This window comes from Chinchilla lanigera, unplaced genomic scaffold, assembly GCF_000276665.1.
Source record: "Chinchilla lanigera isolate Chin_1 unplaced genomic scaffold, ChiLan1.0 scaffold00046, whole genome shotgun sequence".
Taxonomy (NCBI): domain Eukaryota; kingdom Metazoa; phylum Chordata; class Mammalia; order Rodentia; family Chinchillidae; genus Chinchilla; species Chinchilla lanigera.
Window position 1 is genome coordinate 229514 of NW_004955447.1, and position 12054 is coordinate 241567.

Consider the following 12054-nt stretch of genomic DNA (forward strand, 5'->3'; position numbering starts at 1 on the left):
CGGGCGGCGGAGGCGGCCGCGGGGCTCTGGGGACTCGCGGGCGCTGCGAGCAGGGCCGAGCGCGAGGGCTCGAGTAAGTCATTTGTGTACGGGAGAGACACGTGAAAGGCTGTACTTTTCCATAGGTTTTGTTGCAGGTTTTTTCCGTCACTGTGTGACCGCTGAGTAATCTGCACTTCCTCGATTCTTCAAGGAGTTTGGATGAGCTGATCTTGTACCCCTCTACTTTTGTAAATAACTCTGGGTGAAAAATATATTTGACCCTATGGGTACACGTACACGTATACAGCTCCGTATGCTTCCTTAGAGAGGAGCAGTTAAGCTGGGGCCTGTCGTTTTCCCAGTAAATATGGTGCAGCAGCGTCTGCTTGGGAACCAGCCTTGGTTGTGGTGAGTTGGAATAGGAAGGCCTCTTGATCTGTCCTAGTGATCTGGTTTCATAATAAATTTATGGTTTTTCCTGGGTCTACAGACAGGCGGCGTTGCAGGACCATATTCCTCAGAGAAGGCCTTAGAACCCCGAAGCTCGCAGAACATGCCCCACTGATCACCAGCGAAGAGTCACCCTTACTCTAGTTATAAGCTCTTTTATAACTCTCCTGTTTCCTTGAGATGGAAGCATCTTAATCTGGAGAAAAAAAATTGTAATTTAAGATAGCAGAGGAAAACAGCTTGAAAAGTGGGTTAAAACTTAATTCTAAAGAAAACAACTCAATTACAGTATATAGAGGTACTACTTCTTACTCTCTTCCACAAACATAGAACTTGGTGAAAGCCTAGTTTTCTGAAAATTGCATTTATTGCATCTGAATTCCCTCCAAATAGGAGAAATATATTTTAAAGCGTTTCCAATTTTTGTATAAGACCAGATTAGTTTTTTAATCTCAGATCAGATGTAGGTAGATATGTAAGAGTTGGAGTATGTATATCAAAAATATGCACACTGCTGCTGTTTCTGTTAGTCTGAAGATAGCCTTGTATTGATAGGTTTTTGCATTGCTCTAACTGCATGTTTCAAGATAGAGTGTGTTGCTCAAGTTGCATTTCAAGCGATGAAGAGAAAGGTGTGATAGAATTGTTACTTGCAATTTGTGTCGATATTTAGAATCAATTTTGTGGTTTTTCTCAGAAATGAACATTTTGGAAATGATCTAGCCAAGCATCTTTATTTTAAAAATCACACGGTTTAGAGGAAGGTTTGGCAGGTAGTAACAAATTAAAAGTTTTCTAAAGGCTAGGATCAGTACACTTAGTTTTAAGACAGGATTCTTGCCATGTATTCCATGCAGGCTTTGAACCCACTGTGTAGCCCGGACTGGTCTCAAACTGGCAGTGATCCTCCTGCCTTAGCCTCTCAGATGTTGGAATTGCAGGTGTGCACAACCACACCTGGCCAGATTAGATTAATGCCCCTTTTTTTTCACTTTTTAGTAATAATTTCTTTCTTTGTATTTTCCTTCAGATGTTTTTCAAAAACATTGACACTGCATTTCATGTCAACCCAGTCATGCAGCTATGGGGAAGAAATACCAATATTTTATTAAGATTTTATATTTTGTAACAAAATACCACACTCTGGTTTGAAACAGCATCACAATACTTGAATGCAGTACATAAGTATTTTGTATTTAAAAGTATTTGCAAAGCTAGGTACAGTCTATTTACAAACATAGAAGAAATAGAGGTTAAGAATGAGAATGAAAGAAAAAGTTACTTCAAAATTAGATAGTTTCTTCAAATTCATTTCTTTTCAGCTTTTTGTTTTATAATGAAAAGATACTATGGCTGTAAATTCGTAGAATCCCAGATTAGCTCAGAGAACAGAGCTTGTTACCCAGTTTTATCTTTTTAATTGACGTAGTAGTATTTGTAAACTACATGTTAAAACCTTTAAAGTAGTAATTCTGTCTTATTTTGTCTCCTATTATAACTTTAACACAATGCTTGATAAAAAAATTGTTTAGTGAAAGACTAGTACCTAGGGAGGATCCAGAATTCATTTAGAAAACCTATAGAAGGACTAGAGCTTCTTCCTCCTTTCCTTGAGTCTCTAAACAACTGAAGATTGGTTTTAAGCATCTTTGAATTTCTTACTTCTGGTGTTCTTCCTTAAGCATTAGAGGGAAATAGGATTGAAGTAATTGGCATTTGTTGTTACATGCCTGGTAAGTGTCGGAAGCCTCCTAGTAAAAACCAATACTCACAGTACTCAGTGCCTACTGTGTGTGAGGCCTGAGTGATAGTAAAGAGTGTGAATCTGAAGCATGGATTCAGATCTTTGATCGGTCACTTTTGTATAACCATTGTGACCTTGGGCAGCTTACTTAACCTCTTTCCACTGCAGTTTCTTAACGTGTAGGTGGTGATAATAGATCCTTACTTGTTAGCATTGTTGAGAGTTAAGTAAGTTAAAAGTTTCCATGTATTTTCATTTTCATCAAATCCTATGATGTAGGTGCCACCACCTACGTTATTATTTATTTTATTTTTGAGTAAATATTTGGAATTTCTAGTAAGTACTCATTTCGGGCTTATTGGGTAAGCAGTGGTGAAGAAAGCTGTTTTAAGGCAGAAATGCACCAGGGGGTAAACACAGGTTGGGGAAGCATGAGAGTGAAGTTAGGTGGTTAATTGTATATCCTGTTTAAGGCGTGTCCTGCTTCTGAGATATAAAAGTGTTGGGAGGGCGCGTTCCTTTTCCAGGCACTTTTAAAGTAACTTCTCAGGGTCGAATAGCTAAGTGTCATAGTAGGCTTTAGCCTGTATCTGTTTAACTCACAAACAGAGCGTGCTCACTCACTTTTGATTCCCTTGCTCCATTATGCTGTGTAATACTGGGTGCAGTGTCTCCAATGGTGACCTTTTAGATCATACTCAAATAAGTTCATATAGTGTAGGAGAAGACACTTTTTGGCAGCAGGAGAGACCAACAAAGATAGACTGGCTAGCCAAAGCTTTGCCTTTGTTTTGAAAAATTTATTTAAAAAATGAAAATACAGACAAGTTTGTCTGTATTTCTACCATTCATAGTGAGTAAATAAACTGAAAACTTTATAGTGAAATATTCCATCTGTAGGAACATCTGTTGATTCTCTCTTGTCCTTCAGGATTTTTACTTTTCAAAAAAATCTTTCCTTATTCAGCTAAAACAAAACAGTTTTTTCCTTTAACATAGGAGTGTTAACCTGGGTTATGGATAGAATGCATACCCTGAAATTAATACACAAGATTTTGTTGAAGGTGTTTTTTTCCCTTCCTTCCCAAGCCAGGTGGTAAGTGCGTAGAAGTTTACTAGATAGCCAGAGAGGTGTATGACCTCAATTTCCTCCACCATCTTACTGTTTTGAAACATTGTTGTTAAAGCAATGGGGACTGTCATAGCCATGTTTTTAGATCTTTCAAAGTATGGAAACTGCTTCTAAGAAGGTAATGTGGTAATAGAGATGACCTATCTGTAAAATACTAGGTCTAAGATTCGTCAGTTCTTCCTGGTAGACCACCCTTGTGCCTGCTTTGTTTCCTATGATGTACTGGTCTGTGTTATATAGGCCTTAGGACTTACCTGGTCTAGGTTTTCATGAAGTCAGGTCTCTGAAATAATGATATTTTATAAGTATTATTAGCCACTTGGCAGGAAATTTTTGGAGCTTCAACTCCTCCCATTCCCACTCTACCCCATTCAGGGGATTGAACCCAGGATTTTCACACTGAGCCATATACCCAGCCTCTTTTTTATTTAGGACAGGGTCTTGCTAAGTCATTAAGATCCCTAGGCTGGACTTGAATTTCAGATCCTCCTGCTTCAGCCTCCCAGAGTGCTGGGATCACAGGCATGCACCACCATACCTGGTTTAGTCGCACTTTAAACCATAGGAACCTGGAATGGGAGTTACGATTGTAAAAGTTTTCAGTATTCCATAACCATCAAATAATTATTAGTCTTATTTTTAGAATGCTTCTACCTACCTTCTCATTATGCTATCCCACTGAATAGAAAAACAATTTTTAGGTATTAAGATATTGTGTTTAATTTGCAACAGTAGTTTATTTTGTCTATAAATAGGTTAGAAAGTGTAGATATAATGAGGATCCTTACGAATTTTCCATACTTGACCAAAGATGAGAAAGAATTACAACTTCACAATGGGAGATGCAGTGCCTGCTGATACTATTATGTTTTTATTAGGACCAATATCCATGGTAACCTATGCCTAATTTTCTTCTGCTTTCATGTTTTTTGAGGGAAAATGTCCTCAGTGAATTGATGATGGGCAGATATGAATACCCTACTAGTTCCTTAAACCTTACCTATGAAATAGATGTATGAACATCCATTTGCTACCCAGAGGGAGATAATCTTCCTGACTTACGACATTTGACTTCTCTTTTGTCTTTGGAAGTTATTCTTAGTCGTGAAGAGAAGTGTAATTGTGGAACAATGTAGATACCATTTGGTCATGATTTATAATTTAGGATTTTAATTATTAGAAAGGACAGTGTTTATTTTCTCCAAGATTGCTGCAAAATTCTGAGTTAATGCAGACATAATTTTTTTTTTTTGTACTGGGAATCAAACTCAGGACCTTGTGCTTGCCAGGCAGGTGCTTGTGCCACTGAGCTATATCCCTGGCCCCCAGACATAATTATTGAAAGCACAACTTAAGTTGCCTCTTTCTGTTGACCACAGAACTCACAAACATTTTTTTTTTTTTTTTTTGAGACAGGGGCTCATTACATAGCCCAGACTGGCCTTAAACTTAGTGTGTAGCCCAGGCGGGGCTCAAACTTGGAGGATTCTCCCACTTCAGCCTCCTGAATCCTGGGATTATGGGAGTGTACCACCACTCCTGTAATGATGTTTTTCAGAGTTGACTTTTTATGGTTTTTTTTTTTTTTTTTTTTTTGGTGCTGGTAATCAAACTCAGGACCTTGCACTTGCCAGGCAGGCACTTGTGCCACAGAGCTATATAGCCAGACCAGGGTTGACTTTTTAAATTTATTTCTGAGGGAAACTAAAGATAAATGAAAGTTGGGAAGAAAAATTGGGAAGATTAGAGTACATTAGGAATTCCTGTTGTAGCCAGTATTGTTTAGTGTCTTTATAAACAATTGTGCTACATGCTAACATCTCTCTTGAGCCTTGCAAGTAGTTCATAGTGAATTGTGCTGATGGAAGTGGACAGCAAGATTAAAAGTGTTAAATAGGTTTTTATGAGTCAAAGGTAAAAAAAAAAAAGTGCTTTTTTTTAGTAAATAGTCTGAGAAAGCATGCTTTTTGGGTAAAAGTTTAGTATAATGTTGGGCAAATTTAGGATTTTTTTTTTTTTTTTTTGGGTCTTTTTAAGACAGGGTCTTGCTATGCAGTTGAGGCTGGCCTTGAGCTCACTTTGCAGCCCAGGCTGGCCTCGAACTCCCAACGATCCTTCTGCCTCAGCCTTCTGAGTGCTGGGATTACAGGCATGTGCTACCATGCCCGGCAGTTCTTGGGCAAGTTTAAATAGGTGTTGGAGATAACCGAAAACTTTAAATCATTTTTAACTTTAACATGATATCCTCACAAAATGGATTATATGTATTTCTGACTGCTATACCACGAATATGATGACTAAAACAAAGGAAGGTCTAGAGAGGGATAGTTTTAAAAATGATGGAGGGTTAGGGATGGAATCCATCATTAAGAAGGACTGAAGATTGTGGCAGTTAAATTCTTGTTGCTTATTACTTTGCTCAAATTGGCCAGCTTCTCAACCTGAGTTATACCATGGAGAAAATCAGGAAGATTATTAGTGTTACTTCAGTTTGAAGATAAGGAAACTCATTTTTCATTTCTTGAGATTATGTGAATGTACAGACTAGCTATGACATATTTGTGGAACTAATCTTTAGCTGTGCATTTCTAGCTGGGGAAATTTTGCCTCTTACCCTTTTCTCTAAGACTGTTAACCTTTCACCTCCATCCCCCTCAAGAAGGGACAGGAATAGAAAAGAAAAAAAATGAAATAAAAACTTATCCTAAAATCCTTTTTTAAATTTTTTTTTTTTTTTTTTTTTTTTTTTTTTTTGGGCTGGGGATTGAACCGAGGGGCTGCTGTGTGCTAAATCAGGAAGAAAAAGTCTTTGTGTTGCACCTGTCTGTTTGAGTCTTTGGCTTGTCTTTGGCCTGTCATTGTCTCTGGCCTGTCTTTGGCCTGTCATTGTCTCTGGCCTGTCACTGTCTCTTTCTTTCTGTGTTCCATGTTTGCCTTTTGTTTTTATGTGGAATTAATATTGAAAATAGCCAGATTGGAAACTGGTGTATCTCATAATTGAGGTGGAGGAATTAATTTCTTTATTTGACATTTAGTGTCTCCTGTGTGTGGCTGTTTTCAATATTTCATAATCTCAACTCTCTTACCTGTGAATGTGATAAAGTTAGCTGTAGTTAAAGATCATGGTAGTGTTAAACGTGCAAGTTAAACAAATTTATACGTGTCATAAATAGGAAAACTTCCATGGAAACTTCACTTAGTGATAGAATTTAGTTCTATAGGATGTTTAGAAAGTAGTTATCAATATATACTATGTTCTTCTAAATAAATTTATGAGTTTTGAGACCTAACAAAACCACATAGTTGGGATTTGAAAAAAAAAGACATTTTTTTCCTACATTCATAAAAATGACATTTTGTTGAAGTGAAACTAATAAAACTCTGATGGTGATTTTAAGTACGTATAATTATTTTACTTGGAAATTGGTGTTAGTTTTCTGTGTAACTGAGCATTTTTTTTTCTAAAGTGTCCTTAACCACTAAATTATACTTAAAACTCATCCATTCTGCTTTTACCCTGAAGATTTTGTAATTAAGCAAGGTTTCTCTATGTTATACTTGATGATGGTTGTAGATAAAGATCTGTTGAAATAGGAGTAGAATTACAGAACAGTGTAGGGTGGGCAATACCTTCTTTTAAACTGCAAATACGTTTCAGACTATAAAACATTATTAATTAGTTAGCATTGTGCCAATTTGTAGAAACCTACAAATTTATAGAAAATTTGACAAAGGAATATAAAAAAGTACAAAAATCACCAATAATCTTGCTGTTATGGTTTGTGTCTGGATGTCCCCGCAAAGCCTTATGCAGTCATGGGGCTGGCTTTTGGAGTTTATGATTGATCCATGATCCAATGCTGGGATTGTGGGTATGAGTGCTACACTTGCCCTAGGGCGGATAGTTTGCATATGCAAGGGAGAGAAAGAGGCTGCTTGCCACTATTCCTCCCTTCTGCTGTCTTCTGCTACCTTGAACAGTTGCCCTCTGCCCTGTGCCACCCTGCCTTGTATGGACTGAAACCTCCCCGGACTGTGAGCTGAATAAACCTTTCCTTCCTTCCTTCCTTCATTCTGGGTGTCGGCTGTTTTGTCTCAGCAACGAGAGAAAAGTAACCAAGACACTTGCTTTTCAGAATTACTTAGTGTATCGTCTTCATTTTTTTCTTGTAATCCAGTTATCAGGAAGAGCAGTGCTGTCCCTTAGAAATTTTGCCTGCTGTGAAAGGTTCATTGAGCATTTTTCAAATATATCAATTTAAAGTTTTTAGGTAGTGATTATTTAACTACAAAAATGAATAAATGTGTACTATGTAGTGGGTTTTATTCAACTCAGAGTAATCCTGTTAACATCTTGGTGAATATCAAATCTTCATTTTTTTCTGAGAGAGAATGAATGTGTCTGTCTGAGAGTACATTAGGACTTGCCACATTCTACTTGTTTGCTTATCAATGTCCCATAATAGGACTTTGCATAATTTCTATCTGTTGCTAGTGGACATTTAGATTGTTTTCACTATATTGCATTACAAATATAATAGTGAATGAAAGAAACATCCTTTTTTGGTTATTTTTTAGTATAAAAATATTTCTTTGGAATAAATCTCTGGAAATTAAATTTTTGAGTGGACCTGAAGGTATGTACATGACAAATGCTTTTAAGTTTGACCACCACATCAAAAGTATATAAGAAGCCAGGAAGCTAAGGCAGGAGGATTGCAAGTTAAAGGTCAGCCTCGGCAATTTAATGAGACTCTATCTCAGAGTAAGAAAAAAAAATGTTAAAAAGAACTGGGGATGTAACTCGTGGTAGACTGGCCCTGGGTTCAATCCCTGGTACTGAAGAAAATACATGAGATATTCATAGATGTGCTAAATTTCCTTAAAGTCTTAAAAATAGTACTTTGATTTCATTTTTGTTTTCCTGATTGCATCACATCAACATTGAGTCAATTTTTATTATTTTTCGCTTGTATTTTTGAAAATTTCCTTTTTTACCATTCTTTAGGGTTAACATTTTTCTTAGTTACTTGTTGGTACTGCTTGTATTTATGGGAATTAATTCTTCATGGTGTTTTTATTTATGGGAATCCTTTTTGAATTTTAACCCTTTTTGAATATAAAAATATATTTTTGAATATAAAAAATATTTCTGTGGTATTGTTATATATATAGAGTCTGCCAAAAATGTATATATCAGAAAAAGAGAAGCTCATATATATTTTAATACTACATTTATGGAGACACCATGAGATTAATACAAGTTACCTTCGGCCTCTGCAATTACAAGAGGTGCCACAGTGGTAGCCATTAGCTTCCAGACATTTATTAGTATGGCAAACAGCTGTTGGCAGACTCTATCCTCTGCTTATACTTTCACAATATGGAAAAACTACTTTTTTAGTAAGTTGTATTGTTCTTTTATGACTTGTAGAGACCTTCTTCACTCCATTATTGAAAAAGTCTTAGTGGACACTTCCTTTGACACTTCTATGATTTTTCCAAAGGTACATGGATCTCTTTTTGCATATAATATTTAAATACTGTGTTCAATTCTTACCTACTTTTTTTTAGTTGCAATTGACCGATCGTTTTTTTCTTTAAAATGCTTTTTTTTATTTATGTAATACTATCCTGTTCTCTTTCTACCTGAGTAGGTTTTTTTTTTTTTTTTGTTAAACTTCCCACTTCCTGCGGCCTTAATATACATCCTTCAGTTAGAACTTTACTGCTTTTTTTTTGGTTTTGTATTACCTCTCATTTCTTAGGTGATTTTGTTTAGTCTTCTTTTGTTACATTATCTATATGCCTGTGACTGGAATTTACATCTCCATATATTACTTTGTCCTGGCCATTATACAACTTCCTTGGTTAATTATGGGGATAAGAGGTACTTTTGACTGTTGTGTCCATGACTTTGTTCTGAGTGATTCTTGTTTTTTTTTGTTTTGTTTTGTTACCTTCCTTCGGCCGCATCCTGAAATACAGCAGGCATTGGAGAGTATGCTATCCCTAAACTGTGCTTTAGTGGCACCCTTCAAGTTGGTTCAAAGGCAGGGCCCCCAAAGTTTCTTAAAGTTTAAACGTACGTTTTTGTAGAGCTTTAGTGTAGTTTGGTGGTAAAACTTTTCAAAAACTATAATTTCTATTTCATTTTTAATCAGGACCATGTGACACTAAGTATATAGCAAAATATCTCTTTTAGTTACAAGTTTTTGAAGCCTGCTGATTCTGTATTTGTCTCTGTGCTAGGCCAGTTCTTTACTTTGTTTCCTGATTGTTTGAGGACATCTGAAATACACACATAGTTTTTTGGTATTGTGTCAGGCAGGGTTTCACCAGAGAAACAGAGCAAGTAGGTTTTTACATGGTGAGGGACAGAAAGATTACGAAGGCTGGCTAACCATGTCCAAAATCTGTAAGGCAGCAGTTAGGAAGGGAAGGTTGTGGGCAAGCTGGAATTTATGAGCAGAGGCCGAAGCACTCTTCCCAAGTAGTTTTGAGGAGGAGATCCAGTGAGGAGACAGCGTAGACTCAGCTGTTGGAGCCCATTTTTGCTAGGGAGAACTAGATTTCTTAACAGACCAGGTCTCTCTCACTACTGAAGGTCAGGCTCACTGAAGATCCCCTTAGCTTGCAGTAACTCTGGGTAGGGGCTTTAATTACATCTACAGAACCCCCTTTCAGTTACTTTGATTGCATAATTGTGGGAAGGTATTTGCTACAAAATGGGTGTTTCTCTTCCTTCTTTTCTCTTAGTTTAGCCTAACAAAGTTGACACATTAGACACCATCACAGGTGAGAAAGCAACACTCTTAATTTGGTCTTTGCTATGATCTAGCAGAAAATGCTTGAGGTCACAAAGTTATCTATCTCCTTGTATTTAGAGCATAGATGAAGTTGCCTTTTCTAGCCAGAGAGGGCCCAGTTACTGGACTCTTCCTGGTTTTGTTTTGCTCTTAAGAGAGCTTCTCTTAGCACTGCTTTTGTGTCTGTCTCAGCTTGCAAACTGCATAGTTTGTAGCTCATTCTGTTTTTCTGGTTGGTTTTTATAAATTGCCAGGGTAGGTGACGGGTGTAGCTCACTAATAGAGCAGTCTCCTGACACACAACAGGCCCTGGGTTCAATCCCCAGCCCTACAAAAAATAATCAGTACATAACAATATTCTGAGTTTCTTGAATTCTCAGATTTGTAAACTTGGTACACATGTGATGTGTTATCCTTGTTATTGTAGGAAAGAATTTTATTACAAAATTCGGGAGATGTGGCCTTTTATAAGAGGAAGAAGAGTGGGTATTAGAGGATAATTAATGTCTTGCATAATTCTGGGACATTATATGTCCTTATGGCTAACAATACAGAAGACCATTTCGTATTTCTTAGAGTAATCTTGTTGGCCTCATTTGGGTCGTATGTCCACTGAACTTCATCCCTGACCCTTTTTATTTTTTGAGACTCTACCTCCCTAAGTTGCCCAGGCGAGGTTTGAATTTGTAATCCTCCTGCCTCATTCTCCTAGAGTGCTGGGATTATAGGACTGTGCCTATAACCTGGAGCTCTGTATCGATTCTTAAACCAGCCACTGCTGAGGAAATGGGTGTTGTTTTTTTTTTTTATTCGGGACTACCTCATAGTCTTCTACCCTGTGTAGAAGTCATTCCTTCCTGAGCTTCATGGGATAGTTTCCCTTAGGAACCATCCTGTTGCTAAAAAGGTAAGGAGAGTAAGTTAGGAGAGTGAGAAAGGAAAGAATATTGTACACAAGACCTCCACAGTGTACCTTGAATCTTCTCACTTCTGGGTCTCAAGCACTGTCTGTTACTTTACCTTAGATTTCATAGTGAGTAAGCATACTCTTTCATCTCACATACCTCATTTCTTCTTCATGTAATTAAGCTTATCTTTTTGAAAGGTAGGTCATTATTTAACTTCCTACTAATCTTAGAACAAAATCCAAATTTCTAACCTGGTCTGCAAAACATGGATATTTGTGTTATTATAATTGATACTGTATCCTTTTCAGCTCTTACCATCTCTTGCTTGTTGGACTGGCCTTTCTGGTTCTCAGAACGTGCAGACTTTTTGGCATGGGGTCTTTTTACTTCCTAGGATGTTTTCCCCCTAGCTCATGGTGTTTTAGGTTTTGGTGTAGGCATCCTTTCCCCTGAAGAATTGTTGGAGGAAACTTAGCCCTTTCCCTGTCCTCTTCTATCTCTCTTAAGTTTTTTACCTGTAGTGTAATAAGTTGAGCTGCAGTAAGAAATCAAAACCATATTGATCTTCGCCTAAGCTTTATTAGTATCACATACTTTAGTGTGAACTAGTGGCAGTTTCTTAGCACTAAGAAAATGATACCTGGGTGCGAGATAGGGAATTTGAATGTTTAACACTGCAGATCCCTGATGGTCATTTGCTTATTACTGTGCCCACACCCATTTTAATTACTACTAATTGAATCTTGTGAATTGTTGTTTTTAGCAAGTCAAGTTATCAAATACATGATTCAACATAATACGTTAAAATGTTTTTATGTCTTAGAAGGCAACTGATTAATTTTTTGTCAGTTTTAGCTGTTACACATTTAACTTGGTAGATATACTTTATTATCTTTCGTAAATTTATTTAGAATATTCTCATTTATATTTGGATAGATACAATGTGAAATTTGGATTATTTGGATTAATTGGAGGAGGTAGATGTATAATATTGAGTATTCTCTTCCTGAAACAGCCTCTTCTGTTTTA